This window comes from Triticum aestivum, chromosome 5D (genome assembly GCF_018294505.1).
Source record: "Triticum aestivum cultivar Chinese Spring chromosome 5D, IWGSC CS RefSeq v2.1, whole genome shotgun sequence".
In the NCBI taxonomy this organism is placed as follows: Eukaryota; Viridiplantae; Streptophyta; class Magnoliopsida; order Poales; family Poaceae; genus Triticum; species Triticum aestivum.
In genome coordinates, this window is record NC_057808.1 from 489,675,794 (window position 1) to 489,683,312 (window position 7,519).

The window sequence follows — 7,519 nt, forward strand, 5'->3', positions numbered from 1 at the left end:
GTAATATTTATGAAAATTAATTAAAAAATATATTATTTAAAAAATAGCTGACTCTTGTGCCAATTTACTAACTATCCAAACTGAAATACACAAACTACCGGCAAATAGATCACACCTCTTGTAGAATATGTCCCGGTGCCTCTTGTTCCCCAACATCCAAAATCTCTCATCAAAAGATGAGTTTCATCCATTACGACAGCTAGATCGAGCATTGTGTGGTTAAACTAGCTATGATGAGTGTGCAACAAGTAGGTGCCTTGGAACAATGCGCATATATAGAGGAAGTTGCTTGAGGCTGCTGCCAATGCATGGGTGCTTAGATGAGGTGCTAAGCATATTAAATGGCTTAGCAATTATACTCCCCAATGCATAGGTGTTTAGCTTATGGTTGCTAAGCTTGCTTCATTTAATGATTTAGCAACTAAAGCTCTTCATGTATTGGTGGGCTTCATTCCTTTAAATGTTTTGCCTAGGTTCACGCGCTTAGCATTGGTTCTTTCTAGGGTCACCACACTCATCTCTCTCCTCTTAAAGGGGTGTTTGGTTCAGAAGTCCTAGGACTTTTTCTAGTCCCAGGGACTAATCAAAAAAGACTCTCTAGTAGAGTCTTTTTCTAGTCCCTGTAGAAAAAGTCCCTCCCGTTTGGTTCCTAGGGACTTTTTGGGACTTTTTCTAGTCTTTGGGACTAAAAAGTCCCTGAACCAAACACCCCCTAAATAACTTGCCACATCAGATTTTTTGCCTACATGAAAGGCTTAGCACCTGTACAAGGTGGAGCATTGGGAGGGGCCTGATATGCGTTAATTAAATGCTGGGGGGTCACTAAAATAGAGAAGACGTAAATGTGTTTCATATTGCAATAGCATAAGCCCATCATATCCACGTGCTCATGCATCGGAGCATATTGCAAACTTATGATTGGTGATCAATTAATACATACACCGTTATTTTAGGAACTATATTTTAACATCCTCTGAGCCCTTTCTGGCAAAAGTTGAACAAGATGATTAAGAGCATCTTCAATAACCGCGCTATATAAGCGCCGCGCTGGAAATTTTGGATTTTTTTTTTGCGCGCGCAACTGCTCTGGGGGCTTCAGCGGAGGCGCAATAACCGCGCGCGCGGCATAAAGAGTTTAGCGCGCGGTCCAAAACACCATCGCGCGCCGTTTATTTGTTGCGCCCGCTCTCGCGCGCTGCACACTCGAGCGCCCACTCGCGACTTCCACCTACCCCGACCTAGGCGCTGGTGCCGCCGCCCGCACCACCCCATTTGTTCCGGCGACCATTCCGGCGCTTCCTCGGCCTATCCCCGCGCCGCCGCCGCTTCCTTCGTCTCCCTCCAGTCGCCGCCGCCCCTCGCGCGCGCCATTCCTCCGACTAACAGCGCCCTGCCGCCCACTGCCGCTCGGCGCCCACAAGGTGTTCGACAAAATGCTTGCAAGGTATGTATTGCTTCAACTTCACATTTTTTACATGAATTTGGTGCATGTTGTTTGTAGTTTTTACAGCCTAATTTAAATTGAATATTGTAGATGAGTTCGTCATATGATTCTTCCGAAGAAGAATTTGATATTGAAGAGGAGGAGGATCTTGCAATGATCCTAGCTATGCACATCAATAAAAAACCAAAGCACGGTGGTTCAGTTATGGGTCGGCAGAAAATTTGGAGGGATAGGATTGATGCCCACAACAGATTGATGAGGCACTACTTTGTGGATAAACCCGTGTACCCGGAGTCATACTTCCGGTGCCGGTTTAGGATGAGCACCGAATTGTTCAGGCGCATTGCAGAGAAACTAGCGAGCCATGATCGGGTTTTTTAGTAAAGGAGGAATGCCGCCAGAGAGCTCGGGCATAGCACCTTTCAGAAGGTGACAGTCGCTTTGCGTATGTTGGCATACGGTATTCTGGCTGATCTACTTGATGACCACTTGGCCATGGGTGAGAGTCAAGCCATCATGTGTGTCAAGCGCTTCGCAGTCGGAATTGTGCAAGTGTTTGGCCCGGAGTATTTGAGATCTCTCAATGTTGAAGACGCCGCAAGGTTTTTGGAGATGAACAAAGTTCGCGGGTTCCCAGGTATGCTTGGCTCAATAGATTGCATGTATTGGAGTTGGAAGAACTGTCCTAAGGCATGGCATGGGCAATTCCACGGCCAAAAAAAAAGGTTCCACTATAATCCTTGAAGCGGTGGCCGATCAAGAGACTTGGATTTGGCATGTTTTTTGGAATGCTTGGATCTTTAAATGACATCAACGTTGTTAATTGGTCACCACTGATGAATAAGATTGCAAATGATGAACTGCCACCGGTGCAGTTTGTAGCAAATGACTATACATACAACTATGGCTACTATCTTGCGGATGGCATCTACCCAAAGTGGAAAATATTTGTGAAGCCGTTGAAAAACCAAAAGGTAAGAAAAATCCTGATTTCCACGATGCTCAGGCAGCAGCTAGAAAAGATGTGGAGAGAGCTTCTGGGATTTTGCAAGCCCAATTTGCCATTGCGAGAGGACCGGCTAGATTTTGGAATCAAAAGATGCTTTGATACATCATGCACGCTTGTGTAATCATTCACAACATGATCATCAAGATTGAGCGTGGCCAAGATTTAGACTACTCTCTGTATGAACTCTTGGGGCATTCCGTGCGAGTGCGGTGGAGGCCTGCCAGGGTGGCCCGTTTTGTTGCCTCCTATCATGCCATTCGACGTGCCGAGACGCATGATGATCTTTAGAAGGATCTCATCGAGGAGTGGTGGGCATGGAATGGCCGATAAAGAGCATCATGATTTGTATGTTTGATGTTGTATTGTTGAACTATTTGTTCTATTGTAAGATAAACTATTTGTTTAAGTTGTAATAATAAAATTGAACTATTTATTGTTGATTCATTTTGTTTGTGTTTGATCTTTTTGGTTATGTTTGGAGTGCATATGTTTTTTGTGCGAGAGCGCGCACAGTTTTTTTGCAGCGGCTCGCGCGCGCTAAACTTTTCAGCAGCCGCTGGAGCAAGCCCTCCTCGCCGTGCAAAAACTCATGATCAGCGCGCTGCAAACGCTTTTTTAGCGCGCCGCGCCTTGCGCGGTTGTTGGAGATGCTCTAAGATAGATAGATGAATATGGGGTGGATTGCGAAGAGTACATGTGAGTTCAACCAGAAGTTGTTGGAAAACAATGAGGCTTATCACGAAATGAAGAGATTTCCATTGACCAAATGAAACATAAAATAGAACTAAGTGATATATTTCTCTGTGTGACACAGAGAGAGATTTCCATTGACCAAATGAAACATAAAATAGAACTAAGTGGGAGATATATTCCTCTGTGTGACACAAAGAGAGATTTACATTGACTAAATGAAACATAAAACAGAACTAAGTGGAAGATATGTTTCTCTGTGTGACACAGAGAGACTCTTACAAAACTAACCCCGCAAATCTGACAAGCATCTTAGATCTGAGAGAGCAAGCTTGTGCGCGCGCACACACACACCTAATGGCAACCTTCATTGGCAAACTGGTTGCTACGTGATCCAACAACCACGTCACATGACACCATTCCTAATATAGGACCAAAGATCCGCCGATTGCCACGTTAGAAGCCTGTCGTAAAAAGCATGAGTATAAAATCTGTGATAGAACTTTTGGTTAACATGTTTCTTGGGAGTTAAACTCTCGCGCTATTTTACTAGACCACGGGGATGATAGAAATAAAAGCTTCCCTTGGCATGTTTTTATTTTTTTCCTTAATGTTTTAACATTGTTTTACCGTACAGAAAATCTGTTGCACTGACTTTGATAGTCTTGGGAGCTCGCGGCTGTCTTGGGAGCTCGCGGCTCGCCAGAGCTCGGGCAAGAGCAGGGCATGTACGTAGGGTGCTGGTATAGTAAATCTAGCCATGGCTGGGAGGAGCTATTCTCCCGATCGCTTGTGCCTGTGAGTCCCTCATACCAGATCAGGACTTGTTTAGTCCAAACAATAAGTTACTATCTGACCAGGAAACCATTCTGACGCTAAGAGACTTCCTCCCGATGCCTTTCATTCCTAAGACCCGTTACAATCACCAATAGCTTGTGAACTGGACAACCTATTCTCGTTGCCTTTCTATTTCCCAGTATCACTTAGCAGCCTATACTCTTCCTGCCAAAACCCGCTAACTAGGAGAGACATATGTAGGTTGGATTGCCTAACTAGTACGTGTGGGTTTGATTCGAGGTTGGTTGGAAATCAATGAGCCTCAACAAGAACCTCACATCATTTTCTTTATAATATCTTTGTCTGTATGTATCTTTACTCATTTATGAAGCATTTCTAACTGGGATTTGGTGATGCGACATGACTTTATTTGTATGACGTCCCTCCCCTTGTTTGTGATATTTCTCATTTCCTTTTGAGCAGTTGTTTTCTAGGCCGCAATGTGGGACAAGCTTTCCCTCCTACAACATAACCCTGTGTGCGACCTCCCTCGTGCCTCTCACAACTCCCATAGTCTCATGCCTTAATCGATCATCTTTACCCCCTCTTCAATATAATCTGTTCTAACTAAGTTTGTCCAATTTGTGCCACTTTACACCTCTTTGGCGTGACCTCATCTGTCAGTGTTATCGATAGTGGCACCATTGACGTGGAGTCATGGACTATGGTCGAGGGTTTGATATCGCCTCTGGGATGTCCGCCTCTCATGCCGTGGACCACTAACACATGATTATTAACCGGTGTATCCACGTTCGGATGGATAATTAGCTGATGAATATATCCACGCTCAGATGGATAATGATGCTCAACACGGTTGACGATGATCCATGATGACAAAATAATACGTGACCATTCTATGTCATAGGACCATAGATTGCTAGTACTCGCCACCATCATTTATGATCTTTCTTGATTCAAATAATGAAGACACGTCTAATGTTGATGCCAACTTGTTCACGTGGAAGTACCACATCACAAGAGACTGCCACAATTACTGATCCAGGTGGACTGTTATCTCTATTACACGAAAGGACTCAGGCAATCGGCAGTCACCACATTGGACTACTTATCATCCACTGAGCATAGATATGGAAGTAAAATAAAATGTTTGCAATGCTAATTATGTGAAGACTCCTCATCGATACTGCCTCTGACGACTGGTTAAAGTGGTTGGGCTTGCATACCAACACCAAAGCAACTCTACACATAAGGACTTTCAAACAAACCTAGGTGCATGGTTTCATATATAAGATCATGACAACACAATTTCAGCGAGTAAGCCCCTAAAGTAAGCAACTTGAAAGATCATAAGCTTTCAAACACATAATAGGATCAAAAGGGACATGTTCCTCTAACCATTCATTAAACCCATGACCTCCAATCCCACACACAGCTAAGCCAAATCATAGTATCATACATTTTAATCAAATATCCTTGCAGCCATAGTACGACTTGAGGCTGCAGCTCTAGGAGCATATCAAATCAGTCATTAGCTTCATCTTATAGTATATCAAAATTTTAAACTAACACACTTCTTACGCATCTCTCCAGAAATCACCACATAGCGTGAAACTTCAGCCAGAGAAGTAAATTGAAATAAAACTCCCAATCTGACCGCCTCTGTCTTCTCCTGGATTGAGGTACATGAGCGAAGGCTGCTCAGGAGGTCGAGGCTCACATAACAGAACAGATGAGGCGCACATAACGAAACAGATGAGCTCTCGGTTGTGATGGTATGCCTTCGAGAGGAGCAAGCTGCTTGCTGCAAAAAATGTTGATGAACATCTTATAATGGACCAAAGAGCTGCAATGCCTAACTCTCCAAGAAGAAAGTAAATTGCAAATACAAGCCTAGTAAGCTATCCAAACAACCAACATTTGATAATTGAGCCTAACGTCATAGGCATAGAAGCCCCTCTCAGGGGCTGTACACCATAGGATAGAAGCCAATCTCACTGTCTGAACGCTATATTAAAAAAAGCATGCATGGTTAAGTAGGATTTTAGAAACAGGTTTCAAAAAAATAACGCACGTGACTGTTGAATTGTATTTGTAACGTTACAGTTTGTTGTACATGTCCTAGTCTATAGGAACCCACAATGCCCATGGCCTGCGTGCCGCATCTCTAGGGCAGTCGTTGGCTCTCCCCCTCTCTCGTATATACCATGTACCCTGTAACAGTTTTGCAATCAAGGAAGATCAATTCTTTCCAACTTGGTATCAGTCTCCAGGTGTCCCACCATGCCCAAGCACGGCACCCCGTCCTCCGCCGCCTCTGGCTCTGCCACCTCGCCGAGCTGCCTCTCCTCCACGGCGGCAGCCACGTCCTCGGCAACCTCACCGGCCTCCTCTCCGGCTCTCCTGAACGGTACCTCTCCCGCGTCTGCCTCCCAATTTGCCCCACTCTTCTCTTCCACCTTGCCGGCTCCCCCTGCCCCGGCGCCCCGCCACCCAATCTACCATGACCATATCTCCAACCACATCAAATTCCTCCTAAACCCTGCCGATCACAACTATCATAAGTGGAAGTCTTTCTTCATGATGGTCCTCGTCCGCTATGGCGTCGCTTTTCTCATCGATCACCCCCCACCTCCCAACGCCGATGCCCAGTACCTCGAGCTGGACGCCCATGTCGCGCTCTGGATCTATGCCACCCTCGCCGACCCTCTCATCGATCATGTCGTCAGCGCCACTACCACCTACGCCGTCTGGCATAAGATTAAAGACTTCTTCCCCGCAAACCGAGCCGCCTGTTTCATGATTCTAAATCGGGGGGATCTTTCTGTCACTGAGTCTGTCTAGCGCATGAAACTTCTCACCGACAGCCTTGCTGACATCGACCACGCTGTTACCGAGGTGGATCTGACCACCCAATTCCTTCATGGCCTCGACAAGTGCCTCGACACCATCTGCGTCGTCCTCGGTGATCAACTACCCAACATCCCCTTCGACACGGTGCTCTCCCGCGCCGTCCTTGTCGAAGAGTCCATGGAGCACCGGGCCGCTAAGGAGAGCGCCTTGGTATTTGCCCTGCCTTGCGGCGGGTCCTCCGACAGCACCTCTGGTTCAGGCAGTCGCCCGAGCGGTGACCGCGGGGATCACTCTTCCGATCGCGGTATTGACAGCCCACAGGGTGCCCCGCATCCACCGCACCAGCAGCCCAGCCGTGGACGTGGTGATCGCGGCGGCGACGGAGGTGAGCACGGTCGTGGGAGTGGCTGCGGGTGCAGCCGCGAGCGTCACAAGTCCGGTTGTTGTGACCAGGCGTCTCAGCCAGCGCCTCCACCGTTCACCGGCTACTTCGCGCCCTACGGGATGGCGCTCCCGTCTCCGCGCTCCGGTTGGGTGCCACCCAACTCTGCCGGGGTTCTCGGCCCCCTGCCCGGCTCCCACGCCCACGCCTACCAAATGTACCAGTCGTCGTCCCCCGCCTACTGCTCCGTACCACCCGCCTTCGCAACCATCGTGGGAGCACCTCACCATGTTGAATGCCGCCTTCAGCAACGGCGGCTTCCCCACCAACCCCTCGCCGGAGTGGT